Source organism: Salvelinus alpinus, chromosome 2 (genome assembly GCF_045679555.1).
Source record: "Salvelinus alpinus chromosome 2, SLU_Salpinus.1, whole genome shotgun sequence".
Lineage (NCBI taxonomy): Eukaryota > Metazoa > Chordata > Actinopteri > Salmoniformes > Salmonidae > Salvelinus > Salvelinus alpinus.
This window is the reverse complement of record NC_092087.1, coordinates 53,961,858-53,980,645: the sequence shown is the minus strand read 5'-3', so window position 1 is coordinate 53,980,645 and position 18,788 is coordinate 53,961,858. Positions and strand designations below refer to the sequence as shown.

At 43.4% G+C, this 18,788-nt stretch overlaps 2 pseudogenes; both read right to left on the bottom strand.

The window, feature by feature from the left end:
• Nucleotides 1-3,791: 3,791 nt before the first annotated feature.
• Nucleotides 3,792-4,859, bottom strand: LOC139564855 (erythroid membrane-associated protein-like; annotated as a pseudogene).
• Nucleotides 4,860-5,053: 194 nt separating this feature from the next.
• Nucleotides 5,054-9,608, bottom strand: LOC139541025 (zinc-binding protein A33-like; annotated as a pseudogene).
• Nucleotides 9,609-18,788: the final 9,180 nt, after the last annotated feature.

The following is an 18,788-nucleotide window of genomic DNA, read 5'->3' as shown; positions in this document are numbered from 1 at the left end:
TTCTAGTTGGTTGAGCACCTTCTACTTCTTTCCAAATGTTAAAAGAGTCATACATGCTGAAACATGAGGCGATGGCAGCGGATGAATGGCATGACAATGGACCTCAGGATCTCGTCACAATATCAAAATGCCATCGATAAAAATGCAATTGTGTTCGTTGCCCGTAGCTTATGCCTGCCCATACCATAACCCCGCCGCCAGCATGTTCACAACGCTGACATCAATCAGCAAACCGCTCGCCCACATGACGCCGTACACGCTGTTTGCCATCTGCCCGGTACAGTTGAAACCCGGGATTCATCTGTGAAGAGCACACTTCTCCAGCGTGCCAGTGGCCATCGAAGGTGAGCATTTGCCCACTAAAGTTGGTTACGACATCGAACTGCAGTCAGGTCAAGACCCTGATGAGGACGATGAGAACTCAGATTAGCTTCCTTGAGACGGTTTCTGGTTGTGCAAACCCACAGTTTCATCAGCTGTCCGGGTGGCTGGTCTCAGACGATCCCGCAGGTGAAGAAGCTGGATGTGGAGGTCCTGGGCTAGTGTGGTTGTGAGGCCGGTTGGACGTACTGCCAAATTCTCTAAAACAATGAAGGAGGCGGCTTATGGTAGAGAAATTAACATTCAATTCTCTGGCAGACATTTCTGTAGTCAGCATTCCAATTGCATGCTCCCTCAAAACTTGAGACATTTGTGGAATTGTGTTGTGTGACAAAACTGTACATTTTAGTGGCCTTTTATTGTCCCCAGCACAAGGTGCACCTGTTTCATGATCATGCTGTTTAATCAGCTTATTGATATGCCACACCTGTCAGGTGGATGGATTGTCTTGGCAAAAGTGAAATGCTCACTAAGAGGGATGTAAACAAAATTGTCTATAACATTTTAGAGAAAAACTTTTTGTGCGTATGGAAAATGTATGGGATGTTTTATTTCATCTCATGAAACATTGGTTCAACACTTTATATGTTGAGTTTGGAGTTGATTTGGCGATCATTTTTAGCTAGCGGTGGCTAAAGTGAGTACATTTTATATACAAAGTATGTGGACACCCCTTCAAATGAATGGATTCGGCTATTTCAGCCACACCCGTTGCTGACAGGTGTATAAAAGCTAGCACACAGCCATGCAATCGCCGTAGACAAACATTGGCAGTAGAATGTCCTTACTGAAGAGCTGTGACTTTCAACGTGGCACCGTTATAGGCTGCCTCCTTTCTACCAAGTCAGTTCATCTAATTTGTGCCCTGCTAGAGCTGCCCCGGTCAACTGTAAGTGCTGTTATTGTGAAGTGGAAACGTCTAGGAGCAACAATGAACACAGAACGGGACCGCAGAGTGCTGTAGCGCGTAACAATCTTCTGTCTTCGGTTTCAACACTTACTACAGAGTTCCAAATTTCCTCTGGAATCAACATCAGCACAATAACTGTTTGTTAGGGGGCTTCATGAAATGGGTTTCCATGGCTGATCAGCTGCACACAAGCGTAAGATCACCATGCGCAATGCCAAGTGTCGGCTGGAGTGATTTAAAGCTCACCGCCATTGGACTCTGGAGCAGTGGAAACTGAAAATTATATACTTTTTACTCTATACATTTTCCCTGACACCCAAAAGTACTCGTTACATTTTGAATGCTAAGCAGGACAGGAAAATTGTCTGATTCACACTCTTATCAAGAGAACATCCCTGGTCATCCCTACTGCCTCTGATCTGGCGGACTCACTAAACACATGCTTTGTTTGTAAAGGATGTCTGAGTGTTGGAGTGTGCCCCTGGCAATCCGTCAATTAAAAAAAACAAGAAAATGGTGCCGTCTGGTTTGCTTAATATAAGGAATTTGAAATGATTTATATTTTTACTTTTGACACTTAAGTATATTTTAGCTATTACATTTACTTTTGATAATTAAGTATATTTTATACCAAATACTTTTAGACTTTTACTCAAGTAGGATTTTACTGGGTGACTTTCACTTTTACTTGAGTCATGCCCATGATTTTGGAATGAGATGTTCGACGAGCAGGTGTCCACACTTTTTAGTGTAAGTTATACTAACCCACTGGGCACAGACGTCAGTTCAACGCCTAGTTTTGTTTAACATTTGGTTGTCAACTAACGTGAATTCAACGTGAAATCACCATGTCTTTGGATTTACTGTAGGTTAAAAGTTGGGTGAAAAAAAGAAGAAATGCCCTTAAATGTATGACTTTTTGCAAATCCAATCAGTTTCCCACGTTGATTCAACGTCATCACAGCTGTTTAAAGAAAACCGAGCCATGGATTACAGTTCCTCCTGGTCAATATACTACATTCAGGGTGAGCAACCATCTAACATAATGTTGTCAAATTCTGAACTTACCCTTTAATGTTTTGTCATTTAACTATACTCAATCAAACATTGAGGTCTGTTTATGCCCTTGTTTTTAGATTTTTTTGTTGTAAATTAATGTATTATCTTAAGTTAGTAAATGAACGCGTTCATTGTAACATAAGAATCATACTCACTCTATTGAGCAAACACACATTTTTGCCACAGGTTGTCAAGGTGCTTAGCCACATGGATCCGTGCTCCTGAAACCCTCTCTGGATCCGGCAGTGTGCACTGGGCTCTGGAAGAATATTCAGGAGTTAGTTCAAATGTGGGGTTGGGTTAAGAATAACCTAGGTCAAAAACCAGGGATAAGAGACAGAGACACGTGGTAGATCACTTACCTTGCTTTCACTGTAGGCCTTATAGTTCTGTCGGAGCACAAAGGCCAACTGAGTAATATATCCTCATAATACATGAGATGAAATCAGTTCATCGATAAATGTATCCCAAATAATGTCTTCTTGTCACAGAACTGTTGGTTCTTACCTGCAAGAATGGGATACCTTCTGCTTTCAGCTCCTCTACGGCTCTGATTGTGTCTGAAGGGAGCAGTTTACTTCAGTCTTGTTTAGTCAGGTGTGCTTTCAAATCTCAGTATTGATGCAGTCGTATCTTTCTCTTCGGAGTTGCTATCTTGTAGTCATAAAAAAAAGTTTGAATAACTTTGATTCCTATATCGTATCCAATGTCGAACACAGCAGGTAAATTACACCTGTAGCTGATACAAGCTGAGTTCTACAGTGTGAGAGCCTTTACCCAGGACAGAATTCACAGTTCTACAAAGCCAGTCACATGTATTTTATGTCTTGATGACTTATCACTTGCCATATACAAACACATCAGAGGTGGAAATAAACTTTGGGACATTCCAATGCAAAATCCTTGAATTCAGCGCAGTTAGGTGTAGCCAAATATTCTTTATTTACTGAATATTCCTCTCTAATTGAGAGTTATTGGTGACCCTTGCCTGACCCTGGCCAGTGACTCTCTATCTCCCTCTGCAAGCTGTCTCCCTCTGCAAACCTACCACACCGGTCTAAACTGGAAAAGCATATATTTCTGAAGAAACTTTATGTGCTTGCTCCAACTGTCGAAAAGTATGCCATACTAGTTTGAGAAGATTAAATCATGGAAGTGGGTTAGGCTAGTGGGTGAATGAAACGTTATGGTAAAACAGCATCGACTTTAACTGTGTTATTCCACTCTCATAGACAAAAAACAATAGAATGTATTTGGTTGAATCATGTAATAGGGAATGACAGTTACAGTATGGCTTTGTATTTCCATGCAATTGATCATATACTTAAGGCAATAAGAGCAAATGATTAACAAATCAATCGTATATAATACAAATAAGAAACAGGATTATACACTAATAAATTTGGACTGGGTGTCAGTTCTACTCTCGTGCTTTATCAACAGTTCAAATCAGTCAAGTCTTTATAATATCAGTGGGTGCTCGATTTAAAGGTGCAAAGTGCAGAAATTGCTCTCCCATTTCCTAGTTGCCAAAATTCGAATAGTTCGCCTAATTTCAGTTTATGTGACAAAACAAGCAATGTACAGTGTAGAGAATAATTGTACCATCTCAACCGCTGTGAAATATCTTTTCATAACCAAAAAGATTGTGTTTTCAGCTGTTTGAAGCTGGTGTACAAGACCGAAAGTAAAAGATACAAAAACGAAACTTAGGAACGGGAAGCATAGAAGTAGCGCACAAAGAACAGATCTTCCGCTTCTTAGACTTTCTTTCAATGAGAATTGCAGATCTAACACTCACCTTTCTATGTGAAGTTGGTCAGGTCGCCCAATAGGTTACATATTTCACCTTTAAAGTTGTAATATGAGACATTATAACTTCCTTATCAGCTCCAACTGTGCTGTTCCTAGACAAGAGGCCTATCCGCTCTATGTTGTTCCACTGTTACAGAGGCCATGATAAGATCTTTAGAGGCTGGTGTGTACATCGATTACCAAGGCAGGGAAAGACTCTCTCAGCGAAAGTGTGTGTGAATGTGTGTAGGTGTGAGTTATTAAAAGGGTCATAGAATGACAGCTTTCCTCTGTCCCAGTCCAGCTGCACTCAGATCCTCTGGGGTCTCTGGCCCAACGTGAAGGGAATGGTTGAATTTGGTAGGGAATATGCCCTGTATTCACCTGATTTATAATTTAGACCCCAGAGTCCACTGCGTATTCCTCCCTTCCTCCGGACAGTCTCTGTAACCACACCCAGGGTCCAGCCTACACTGTCCCAAACCTCAACATCCCAGATGTGTGTCCCTGAGTTAAAGCCGTCAGAGCCCAGGACCATTCTATTGTTGTCAAACCTCTCTGGGTTGTCAGGATGCTTCTGCGTCCCATCACCAAGTCTCACAGTGGTCAGATCACCAGACAAGATGAGAGATGGGTGGGCAGTCTTGGGATCCAGAGTCACAGCAGCTAAACAAAGAGAACAGAGATTCTGTATGGGGTTTTTCAAACTGCACATTTGGGGCTTAGACCAGGGCCAAGCAACGTTTCACACTTGCATGAAGTAGCATTATGTATTAACTATGGCTAGTAACTGAACATCTTGTCAATTGCAGCAATAAAATTATACTTACTAAATTGAGCAAACAATGTCCTGCATCTTCAACAATGTCCTGCATCTTCCCACAAAATCTGTGCAGGTTGTCAAGGTGCTTAGCCACATGGATCCGTGCTCCTGAAACCCTCTCTGGATCCGGCAGTGTACACTGGGCTCTGGAAGAATATTCAGGAGTTAGTTCAACTGTGGGTTTGGGTTGAGAACAGCCTTGGCACCCTAGGTTAAGAACCTCAGAGAAGAGAGAGCGAAGAGGCAGATCACTTACGTTTTCATTGTCACCTTGTAGTTCTGCAGAAGAATAAAATACCAAATTAATAATAAATAATGATAATACATGACATGTAATCCAGCCTGGCCTCAGAGCCAATACGTATGATATGTTACAAATGGTCGGATTACTTAAAACAGACACGAAAGTGGCATCTTATCTGATTAGCAACTTTAGCTAACCATCACCATAGCGTTTTGCAACTGCTGAGCATGTTATCGAACCCTCACCCCTATCCCTTACACCTAACCTAGCTAACCTTAGTGACAAATGCTAAAGCATCGGTGACTGTTGTTTAAGACGTATCATACGAATTGGAAGGATGTAACAAATAATAGATATTGGAGGGACCCCAAAATAACGTGCCAAGTCCTACATGTGGGTGTGAGATGACATTGATTAATCAGTTCATCAATAAATACACTCAGCAAAAAAATAAACGTCCTCTCACTGTCAACTGCATTTATTTTCAGCAAACTTAACATGTGTAAATATTTGTATGAACATAAGATTCAACAACTGAGACAAACTGAACAGGTTCCACAGACATGTGACTAACAGAAATTGAATAATGTGTCCCTGAACAAAGGGGGGGTCAAAATCAAAAGTAACAGTCATTATCTGGTGTGGCCACCAGCTGCATGAAGTACTGCAGTGCATCTCCTCCTCATAGACTGCACCACATTTGCCAGTTCTTGCTGTGAGATGTTAACCCACTCTTCCACCAAGGCACCTGCAAGTTCCCGGACATTTCTGGGGGGAATGGCCCTAGCCCTCACCCTCCGATCCAACAGGTCCTAGACATGCTCAATGGGATTGAGATCCGGGCTCTTTGCTGGCCATGGCAGAACACTGACATTTCTGTCTTTCAGGAAATCACGTATAGAACGAGCAGTATGGCTGGTGGCATTGTCATGCTGGAGGGTCATGTCAGGATGAGCCTGCAGGAAGGGTACATGAGGGAGGAGGATGTCTTTCCTGTAACGCACAGCGTTGAGATTGAGATTGCCTGCAATGACAACAAGCTCAGTCTGATGATGCTGTGACACACCGCCCCAGACCATGACGGACCCTCCACCTCCAAATCGATCACGCTCCAGAGTACAGGCCTCGGTGTAACGCTCATTCCTTCAACGATAAACGCAAATCCGACCATCACCCCTGGTGAAGAGCACTTTTTGCCAGTCTTGTCTGGTCCAGCGACGGTGGGTTTGTGCCCATAGGCGACGTTGTTGCCAGTGATGTCTGATGAGGACCTGCCTTACAACAGGCCTACAAGCCCTCAGTCCAGCCTCTCAGCCTATTGCGGACAGTCTGAGCACTGATGGAGGGATTGTGCATTCCTGGTGTAACCCAGGCAGTTGTTGTTGCCATCCTGTACCTGTCCCGCAGGTGTGATGTTCGGATGTACCGATCCTGTACACGTGGTCTGCCACTGCGAGGCCAATCAGCTGTCTGTCCTGTCTCCCTGTAGCGCTGTCTTAGGCGTCTCACAGTACGAACATTGCAATTTAGTGCCCTGGCCACATCTGCAGTCCTCATGCCTCCTTGCAGCATGCCTTATTCACATTCACGCAGATGAGCAGGGACCCTGGGCATCTTTCTTTCTGTTTTTCAGAGTCAGTAGAAAGGCCTCTTTAGTGTCCTAAGTTTTCATAACTGTAACTCTTTTGCTGAGTTTATATCTCAAATAATTTCTGCTTATTATTGAGTTATTGGTTTTTACCTGAAGGAATGAGATATCTTCTGCTTTCAGCTCCTACTCTATTGCTTTGATTGTGTCTGAAAGTGATGATAACCCTCCGATCATCTCATCAATCTTCTTCTTCATCAAGTGACTCTTCTGTTCCTCTTCTTCCTTCAGAGTAGCTAATCTGGCCGCCCCGTCTTCTCGAAGCAACTGGTGTATCTTCTCAAACTCCCCTTTAATCTGCCTTTCTGTGTCCTCTGCTTGTAGCTGCAGACAGCGGGAGGAATATGTGAAATACTATTATTACCACAGCTATTCTCACAATGAATCCACAAATGCACAAAGGCATTCAGCTACAGTTACATTGCACTGTGGTATTAGACAACATAAGTCAACATTCTCACCTTAATATGGGTTACTGCTTGATGCCAGGCTAGTTTCACTTTATGGAAGATCTCAAACTTCTTCTGTAAGTGCTTCAATAAAGTCTTGAGTTCCTCCTAGAATTGAAAATTGACACTGTATTGAAGACGGTCAACCTGCTATTATTACTTTGTGTGAATCGGGATGACTGATTATTAGTTTCTAGTTACTTTCAACAGCATTAAAAGTGACATAAGAGCCTAGAACAGACATGCGATATACACCTACAAGAGTGGGGAATGAAACACTCACAAATTCTACAATGCAAACATGCTGTCCATAAGGACACCAGACTTTTTCTTCTGGTGTAAAATGTCAGCAAAATGATGTTGTGGTAATGTTATTATAAGCCCCCTACCTTAAAATCCTGTGCAGCTTCATCCATGGGACAGAAATTGTGGTTTGCATGTTTTTTAGAAGTATGACACACAAAACACACTGGCTGTTTATCATTCAGACAGAAGAGTTTGAGTTTCTCGTGGTGCAGACAGCCCCTCAGGCCCTGCTGAATCTCTCTGATTCTTCTCCTCTAAGAAGGCCTCACACATTTTCTTTAAAATTAGGTTACGAGGAGGTTCTTCCTTTGAGGATATTCTACTGCAAATTGGACATTCCAGAGAATCCTTTTGTTTCCAGAATTCATTGAGACAGACTTAACAAAAGCTGTGGCTAGATGACAGGATTACAGGATCCTGGAAGATGTTACTGCACACTGGACTTGAAATTTAGAGGAGAAATGTATGGCAACTGGACAATGAAAGAAAGTGGAATCGCAATAGAACATGAGAGAAATGCTGGTTTCAATGGCATATGAGGAAGTGTTTATAAAATAAATATGGTCAGATTTTTCTTAGGCAATGTTTTTTTACATGCTGACCGCCTCTGCTCAGATTGCAAGGTGTGTGATGTTAATGTTAATTATCCTACATTATATTTGTGAAACATGACTGGCGTTTGGCCTATATATATATATACAATTAAATGTCTCATTAAAGTTTGGCTACATTTTCTATAGCCTCTCTCATGTCAGCATCGGTGTGGTATGGACATGAAAGTCTGTAGCTAATATACATAGTCTAGCACTTACACTTTGACATGTATGCTAATTATTTATGTATATTTACATTGCTTGTGTTTTTCTAAAGAGAATAGCTTGTGTTTTTTGGTTTTCTCTAATCAATCTAATTGACTATTTTGATTAATGGCCTTGGTGCCCTGGCAGATGATCTTGGTGCCCTGGCAGATTGGGCACCTCTTGAAGGCTAAATGTCCGTTCCCTTAAAATCACGAAATACCAGTGCTGCCCGGAACATATCCCATTCTGTACTAGCGAAAGTCTTGTAGCTTCGTGTCTGCTTCATTGGACCACTTCCATACTGAGCGTTTCACTGGTACTTACTATTTGAGCTTTTGTTTGTAATCAGGAAGCAGGAGGATAGAGTCTTGGTCTGATTTGCCAAAGGGAGGTCAAGGGAGGACCTTGTATGTGTTTCTGTGGGTAGAATAAAAGTGGTCCATAGTTTTGGCGCCCCTTGTGGCACATGGAGACATGTTGGTAGAAGTTAGGTAGAACGGATCTTAGTCTTTCCTCGTAAAAATTTCTGCCCACAAGAAACACCACCTCTGGGTCTGCGGTTTCTTGTTTGTTTATGGCCCCATACAGTTCATTGAATGACAGGTGGTGTTTGCTTTTTGTGGGATGTAGACAGCAGTGATAATTACGGAGGAGAACGATCTTGGTAGATAAAAAGGTCTGCAGTTTACCATGAGGTATTCTATGTCAAGTGAGAAAATGCTTGAGATTTCCTTCTCACTGGAAGCCGCGCACCAGTTATTGTATACAAAGAGGCACACCTCTCCCCCTTTGGACTTGCCCGAAGCCACCGTCTGATCATGATGCTGCATGGAGAAACAACTGAGTTGTATATCCATAGATTCAGTCAGCTAAGACTCTGTAAAGCACAGAATATTGCAGCTTTCAAGCCTATTTGATAGGAGACTCCCGAACTAAGCTCATCCATTTTATTCTCGAGTGACTGGACATTTGCCAATAAGTGCCGTTAGATTTTCTCTCCATCTCAGTCTCACCAGGACGCCAGCATGCCTTTTGCATCTATGCCTACGGCGCTTAGGTATCCAAAACAATAGGGTAGGATCCGGTGTAAGTTTGTACTTCAGGATGGACCACCGCCAGGTAGAGCTCCACACAGATACAGGACTGGAACACGGGCCGGCCAGTGTAGATGAGACGTGAAGAAAACGTAGTCATGTATCGAAGAACATGTCCCAGGACATATTGGTCCAGATAGTACAAGGCCGCACAGAGGCAGTAGAGGATTTCAGACACGGACAGGTTGAGAGCGGAGAAGTCCTGAGGCCCCAAGGCCTTCCCCTCCGGTCACTACCAGCCACAGGAAATAGACATTGTTTGGGACACTTAGAATGATGTTGGTTACTGCAGGCACAAGGTAGAGCAATGTGATTCATGCAAAAGCAGGATCCAAAGGGACAGGTGGAGGCAGTAGTGAAGTTATTTGCTTTGGAACTATTCATTTCCTTGATATGTCTGTGGTTTCAGTGGACACTGCAAAAAGAGACTAAATAAAAAGAATAGTCAGGATTTTCCGTTGTAGAGGGAGCAGTTTCGGTACCGCATGACCAAAAACAAAACATAGAAAATGTTCAATTAATTTCCCAAAGTGACTGAATCAGGCTGGAATTTACATCAACCCTTCAAAGCATACAAAATAGACCATAATGTTTGAAATATCAAAATTTGACATTTCTAAAATACAAAGTATTCAGTTTAAAAGAACACTTCACTACATCTGATGGTTGATAACAATTGCTACAATTGCCTAACTTATAAAAAGCCATACCTTGGCTGAAGGAGTTCTGTTTGCATTCATGGGGTGGATGTTGTGTGTAAGCCTGAAGAATCAGTTCTTGATGAATCTAAACTTCTCTTCCACAAACAAATTTTGCAAACAAATACAGCCCATCATCTGGAGCACGGTATGCAAATGTAGAGGAAAATCAGCACTCATTGTACCATCCCTGGTTAAAGGGAGCAGGTTATTTTTGCTCTTGGAAGGAACGCGACAGTGTATAGGAGTGCATCATAAATAAGACGGTTTATTTTAATATTGAAAGAGGAGAAGACATGGCTGTTTCCAGAGATCTCTCCATCTGCCTGCTCAAAGGGTAGTATTATTACACAGGCCATCCACCAACGAGGACCGTCAATTGAGATGTTATTAACCAATAAGGAGGATGCATTATGTGATCGCGCACTGAACAAGTGCATGCACCTTTAAATAAAGGCATTGTGTGCATAATAACATTCTGCTGTCTATTCTCATACACAACATTCATGACTAGTCTCATCAGTCCATTATTACATTTTCCATTCTGTTCACACTCAGGTTGTACATTGTCTAGCTAAGGATTCTCCAACCCTGTTCCTGGAGAGCTACTGTCCTGTTGATTTTCACTCCAACCCTAATCTAGCGCACCTGATTCTAATAATTAGCTCGTTGATGAACTGCATCAGGCTAGTTACAACTGGGGTTGGAGCAAAAACCTATAGGAGGGTAATTCTCCAGGAACAGGGATGGAGAACCCTGGTCTAGCTCATCATGTTCTTATTAAATTGATTGCCAAGATATTTTGTAAGTAAACAAAAGTATATAAGCTAAATGATATTGAAAATATTTTTAATACAAGGATAGAACAGCGGCCTCTGGTAAGACAAAGGGTGACGGTCTATGTATATTTGTAAACAACAGCTGGTGCACGAAGTCTCAAGGTTTTGCTCGCCTGAGGTAGAGTATCTCATGATAAGCTGTAGACCACACTATTTACCAAGAGAGTTTTCATCTGTATTAGCTGGTGGTGGTATGTAGCTGTCTACATACCACCACAAACCGATGCTGGTACTAAGACCACACTCAATGAGCTATAATCGGCCATAAGTTAATAGGAAAATGCTCATACCAAAGCCATGGATTACAGGCAAAATCTACAATGAGCTAAAGGGTAAAGCTGCCACTTTCAAGGAGCGGGACTCTAACCCGGAAGCTTATAAGAAATTCCACTTTGCCCTCCGACAAACCATCAAACAGGCAAAATGTCAATACAGGACTAAGATTGAATCGTACTACACTGGCTCCGACGAGCCATCACCCCTCAAGTGTTATTAAATACAGCCGGGAAGAACTACTGGATATAAAAGTGATGTCAACTTACCAACATTACGACCAGGAATATGACTTTCCTGAAGCGAATCCTTTGATCGGACCTCCACCCTGGACACGGGATCTTATTCCAGAGGCTGGCCCAAAACAATGTGGTCGCCGCAGACAGACTGAGCGGCCTACTGGTCAGACTTAGAAGGTGAGCACACCATCCACCGCTTCCGAGCATATTACTTGCCAATGTCCAATCTCTAGACAACAAGGTGGACGAAATTAGGGCACGAGTTGCAATCCAGAGAGACACCAGAGATTGTAACATTCTCTGTTTCACGGAAACATGGCACACTTGGGATATGTTGTCAGAGTCGGTACAGCCAACCGGTTTCTTCACGCATCGCGCCAACAGAAACTAACATCTCTCTGGTAAGAAGAAGGGCGGGGGTGTATGCCTCATGATTTACGACTCATGGTGTAATCATAACAACATACAGGAACTCAAGTCCTTTAATTCACCTGACCTAGAATTCCTTACAATCAAATGCCGGCTGCATTATCTCCCAAGAGAATTCTCTTTGATTATAGTCACAGCCGTGTATATCCCCCCCCTAGCAGATACGTTGATGGCCCTGGAAGAACTTCACTGGATTCTATGTAAACTGGAAACCATATATCCCGAGGCTGCATTTATTGTAGCTGGGGATTTTAACAAAGCTAATCTGAGAACAATTCTTCGTAAATTCTATCAGCATATTGAATGCGTGACACGAGCTGGTAGCATTCTGGACCATTGCTACTCTAATTTCCACGATGCATACAAAGTCCTCCCCCCTTCAGCAAATCTGACCATGACTCCATCTTGTTGCTCCCAGCCTATAGACAGAAACTCAAACAGGAAACGCCCGTGCTCAGGTCTATCCAACGCTCGTCTGACCAATCGCATTCCATGCTTCAAGATTGCTTCGATCACGTGGACTGGGATATGTTCCGGGTAGCCTCAGACAACAACATTGACGTATATGCTGACTCAGTGAGTGAGTTTATTAGAAGTGCATCTGTGATATTGTACCCACTGTGACTATTAAAACCTTCCCTAACCAGAAACCGTGGATTGATGGCAGCATTCGTGCAAAACTGAAAGCGCGGGTGCCCCCACCCAGGCAGTGGCAGTGCTGGCAACACTAGCTGCAGTAACCCATGGGGAGGGGGTCACACTCGGACATTCAGAGAGGGAGTATATTATTGTGACCCTGGTGGCACAAAATCAAAGTCGGACTGCATGGAGATGCTTGGGAATATGGTCAATACGGGTGACCGTATTGTGGGTGTTTCAGGGAAAAGGTGTACATTTGACCTCCATCACCTAGGATGTGACAATGGTAAATAAAATCTCAAAATTTTTGCCCATTTTTTGCGCGGTCTTGCAGGCCTTCTCATGCAGCAGCAACTGTAAGTGCATTTGTAAATCAAGACCTATCTTGAGTTGGGCTCTGGGATGGTGCAATTGTTGAGAAAGTGAGCTTATGGTTGTGTGGGGGTAAGGGTTGAGTGTGTGTGGGTGTATGTGTGTATCCCACAACTGTTGCGAAGGAGTAAAAGATGTTAGGGACAATAGAGGATGATCCACAGCTATATATAATACAAATCGAGGTGAGAGCAATGGAAATGGATATGGCAATTGATCTACTTCAATTCGGTAAATGGCACTGTGTGCTCTTTTCAAAGGATGGATCCCAGTCGGTTCAGGGCTATGGGATACAGGGGGTCGAGGGTGGTCTGCCGGGCATTGGGATGACAACCCAACTCGGGATGAGGAGGGCTTTTAGCGGGTGGAATAGTAGGGACCAATTGGAGGTTTACTTAGTAGAAATGCAAATATCATGGTACAGCTATATAGAATCATCATGTTACTTTTTAATGGTACGTTTACAAACATATATTTTGATAAAAAGAATTGAAAGTTGTGTCTCATTATGGTAAGTGGTGAAATAAGTATAGCCAGTTACAATTGTAATGGCCTGGCAGATAATAAGAAAAGACGATCACTATTTACCTGGCTAAAAGAGAAGGAATATAATATCTATTGTTTACAGGAAACCCATTCAACAGTTTTAGATGAAGTTTTGTGGGAAAAGAACTGGGGGGGCGAAATATATTTCTCCCATGGGCAAAGAAATTCAAAAGGGGTGATGGTTTTAATTAACAATAATTTTGATCCAAATGTGCAAATTGTCCAAACAGATCCTCAAGGTAGATGGATTATTTTAAATATGTTATTGGACAATAAACATATATGGCTTATTAACCTATATGGTCCGAATAATGATGATCCAAGCTTCTTTGAAAATATATATAAGAATTTATCAACTCTACAAGCAACACTAGACTCTATTATTATGGTGGGAGATTTGAATACGGTCTTAAATACCTCTATGGACCGGAAAGGAAATCACACTACAAACTATCACCCTCAGGCACTTAAGGAAATCATGAATGTCATGGATATATTGGAATTAGTGGATATATGGAGACTTAAATACCCTGACCTAGTGAGATATACATGGCTGAGGTTTAATCAAGCTAGTCATCTTGACTACTTTCTCATACCATTCTCTCTGGCACCAAAAGTTTAAAAAGTGTTGATAGGGGACAGAATGCGGTCGGATCATCACATAATTGGCATATATTACTCTTACAGAATTTCCACGTGGGCGAGGATATTGGAAATTTAATCAAAGCCTACTAGATGATAAATTGTTTAGAACTAGGACAGAAGAATTTATAACTGACTTTTTCAGACATAACATAGGTACAGCAGATCCCCGTATTGTATGGGACATTTTTAAGTGTGCCTTTAGAGGCCATGCAATTCAGTACTCATCTATAAAAGAAAAGCAATTTAGATCAAAAGAGTCCATATTAACAAAGGAAATTGAAGGACTAACAGTACAGTTAGATAGCAATAAAAACGGTACCATAGAGGCACAGAATAAGTTAGAGGAAAAACAAAAAGAAATGGAGGAACTTATTCAAGAAAGATCCAGTGTAATATACTATAAAAATAACTGGATGGAATATGGGGAAAAATGCACCAAACTCTTTTTCAATCTTCAATATAGAAATGCTACCAAAAAAAAATGTATTAAAAGTTGTTACAAATGATGGAGTCACGCATGATTCACCATATTATATTTTGAAAGAGGAAGTAAAGTACTTTAAGAATATGTTTTCGTTTCAGGCTCCTCCATCTCCACTAACTGAAACTAATTGTATGGATTTCTTTCCTAATAATAATGTAAAATTAACATCTGTACAGAAAGACTCATGTGAAGGCCAAATTACAGAGGACGAACTGCTTGATGCAATTGGGGCCTTTAAGGATGGGAAAACTCCAGGGCTGGATGGCATACCAGTGGAAGTATACAAAACTTTTTTTGGTATACTCAAAGGACCATTATTAGCTTGTTTTAACCACTCCTATATAAATGGTAGATTATCAGACAAGCAACAAGAAGGTCTGATATCATTATTATTGAAACAGGACCCAAGTGGTACAGTGGGGAGAACAAGTATTTGATACACTGCCGATCACGAGGTGAGATCTTGCATGGAGCCCCAGACCGAGGGTGATTGACCATCATTTGGAACTTCTTCCATTTTCTAATAATTGCGCCAACAGTTGTTGCCTTCTCACCAAGCTGCTTGCCTATTGTCCTGTAGCCCATCCCAGCCTTGTGCAGGTCTACAATTTTATCCCTGATGTCCTTACACAGCTCTCTGCTCTTGGCCATTGTGGAGAGGTTGGAGTCTGTTTGATTGAGTGTGTGGATAGGTGTCTTTTATACAGGTAACGAGTTCAAACAGGTGCAGTTAATACAGGTAATGAGTGGAGAACAGGAGGGCTTCTTAAAGAAAAAGTAACAGGTCTGTGAGAGACGGAATTCTTACTGGTTGGTAGGTGATCAAATACTTATGTCATGCAATAAAATGCAAATTATTTACTTAAAAATCATACAATGTGATTTTCTGGATTTTTGTTTTAGATTCCATCTCTCACAGTTGAAGTGTACCTATGATAAAACATTACAGACCTCTACATGCTTTGTAAGTAGGAAAACCTGCAAAATCGGCAGTGTATCAAATACTTGTTCTCCCCACTGTATGTGGCAGGGTCTACGGTCAATCACGGATTGCAAATAGAAAACCAGCCCCGTCGCAGACATCGACGTCTTGCTCCCTGACAAATTAAACAACTTCTTTGCTCGCTTTGAGGACAATACAGTGCCACAGACACGACCCGCTACCAAAACCTGTGGGCTCTCCTTCACCGTGGCGAACGTGAGTAAAACATTTAAACGTGTTTACCCTCGCAAGGCTGCCGGCCTAGACGGCATCCCGAGCCGCGTCCTCAGAGCATGCGCAGACGAGCATGCGCAGACCAGCTGGCTGGTGTGTTTACGGACATATTCAATCAATCTCTATCCAGTCTGCTGTCCCCATATGCTTCAAGATGGCCACCATTGTTCCTGTTCCCAAGAAAGCTAAGGTAACTGAACTAAATGACTATCGCCCCGTAGCACTCACTTCTGTCATCATGAAGTGCTTTGAGAGACGAGACAAGGATCATATCACCTCCACCCTACCTGATACTCTAGACTCACTCCAATTTGCTTACTGCCCCAATAGGTCCACAGACGACACAATCACCATCACACTGCCCTATCCCATCTGGACAAGAGGAATACCAATGTAAGAATGCTGTTTATTGATTACAGCTCAGCATTTAACACCATTGTACCGTCCAAACTCGTCATTAAGCTCGAGACCCTGGGTCTCAACCCCGCCCTGTGCAACTGGGTCCTCGACTTTCTGACGGGTCGCCCCCAGGTAGTGAGGGTAGGAATCATCATCACCACCCAGCTGATCCTCAACACTGGGGGGTCCCACAAGGGTGCATTCTCAGCCCTTTCCTGTACTCCCTGTTCACCCATGACTGCGTGGCCATGCACACCTCCAACTCAATCATCAAGTTTGCAGACGACACTACAGTGGTAGTCTTGATTACCAACAATGATGAGACGGCCAACAGGTAGGTGGTGAGGGCCCTCGGAGTGTGGTGTCAGGAAAACAACCTCTCACGCAACATCAACAAAACAAAGAGATGATCATGGACTTCAAGAAACAGCAGAGGGAGCACCCCCCTATCCCCATCGACTGTATAGTACTGGAGAAGGTGGAAAGTTTTTAAGTTCCTCAGCGTGCACATCACAGACAAACTAAAATGGTCCACCCACACAGACAGCGTGGTGAAAGCGGCGCAACACCGCCTCTTCTACCTCAGTAGGCTGAAGAAAGTTGGCTTGTCACCTAAAACACTTTAACTTTTACAGATACACAATCGAGAACATCCAGTCGGGCTATATAACCGCCTGGTACAGCAACAGCTCCGCCCACAACCGCAAGGCTCTCCAGAGGGTAGTGCGGTCTGCACAATGCATCACCGGGGGCAAACTACCTTCCCTCTAGTACACCTACAGCACCCGATGTTACAGGAAGGCCAAAAAGATCAACAAGGACAACAACCACCCGAGCCACTGCATGTTCACCCCGCTATCATCCAGAAGGCGAGGTCAGTACAGGTACATCAAAGCTGGGACCGAGAGACTGAAAAACAGCTTCTATCTCAAGGCCATCAGACTGTTAAACAGCCATCACTAACATTGAGTGGCTGCTGCCAACATACAGACTCAAATCTCTGGCCACTTTAATACATTTAATAAATGGATTTAATAAAGGTATCACTAGTCAATTTAAATAACGCCACTTTAATAATGTCTATATATCCTACATTACTCATCTAATTTGTATTTACTGTATTCTATACCATCTACTGCATCTTGCCTATGCCGCACGGTCGTCGCTCATCCATATGTACATATTCGTATTCCTCCCTTTACATTTGTGTGTATAAGGTAGTCGTTGTGTAGTCAGCTCTCCTGCTATCTCTCTCAGAATGACCTTCTTGATCCAAATCAGTCAGGTTTCAAGACTAGTCATTCAACTGAGACTGCTCTTCTCTGTGTCACGGAGGCGCTCCGCACTGCTAAAGCTAACTCTCTCTCCTCTGCTCTCATCCTTCTAGACCTATCGGCTGCCTTTGATACTGTGAACCATCAGATCCTCCTCTCCACCCTCTCCGAGCTGGGCATCTCCGGCGCGGCCCACGCTTGGATTGCGTCCTACCTGACAGGTCGCTCCTACCAGGTGGCGTGGCGAGAATCTGTCGCCGCACCACGTGCTCTCACCACTGGTGTCCCCCAGGGCTCTGTTCTAGGCCCTCTCCTATTCTCGCTATACACCAAGTCACTTGGCTCTGTCATATCCTCACATGGTCTCTCCTATCATTGCTATGCAGACGACACACAATTAATCTTCTCCTTTCCCCCCTCTGATAACCAGGTGGTGAATCGCATCTCTGCATATCTGGCAGACATATCAGTGTGGATGACGGATCACCACCTCAAGCTGAACCTCGGCAAGACGGAGCTGCTCTTCCTCCCGGGGAAGGACTGCCCGTTCCATGATCTCGCCATCACGGTTGACAACTCCATTGTGTCCTCCTCCCAGAGTGCTAAGAACCTTGGCGTGATCCTGGACAACACCCTGTCGTTCTCAACTAACATCAAGGTGGTGACCCGTTCCTGTAGGTTCATGCTCTACAACATTCGCAGAGTACGACCCTGCCTCACGCAGGAAGCGGCGCAGGTCCTAATCCAGGCACTTGTCATCTCCCGTCTGGATTACTGCAACTCGCTGTTGGCTGGGCTCCCTGCCTGTGCCATTAAACCCCTACAACTCATCCAGAACGCCGCAGCCCGTCTGGTGTTCAACTTTCCCAAGTTCTCTCACGTCACCCCGCTCCTCCGCTCTCTCCACTGGCTTCCAGTTGAAGCTCGCATCCGCTACAAGACCATGGTGCTTGCCTACGGAGCTGTGAGGGGAACGGCACCTCCGTACCTTCAGGCTCTGATCAGGCCCTACACCCAAACAAGGGCACTGCGTTCATCCACCTCTGGCCTGCTCGCCTCCCTACCTCTGAGGAAGTACAGTTCCCGCTCAGACCAGTCAAAACTGTTCGCTGCTCTGGCACCCCAATGGTGGAACAAACTCCCTCACGACGCCAGGTCAGCGGAGTCAATCACCACCTTCCGGAGACACCTGAAACCCCACCTCTTTAAGGAATACCTAGGATAGGA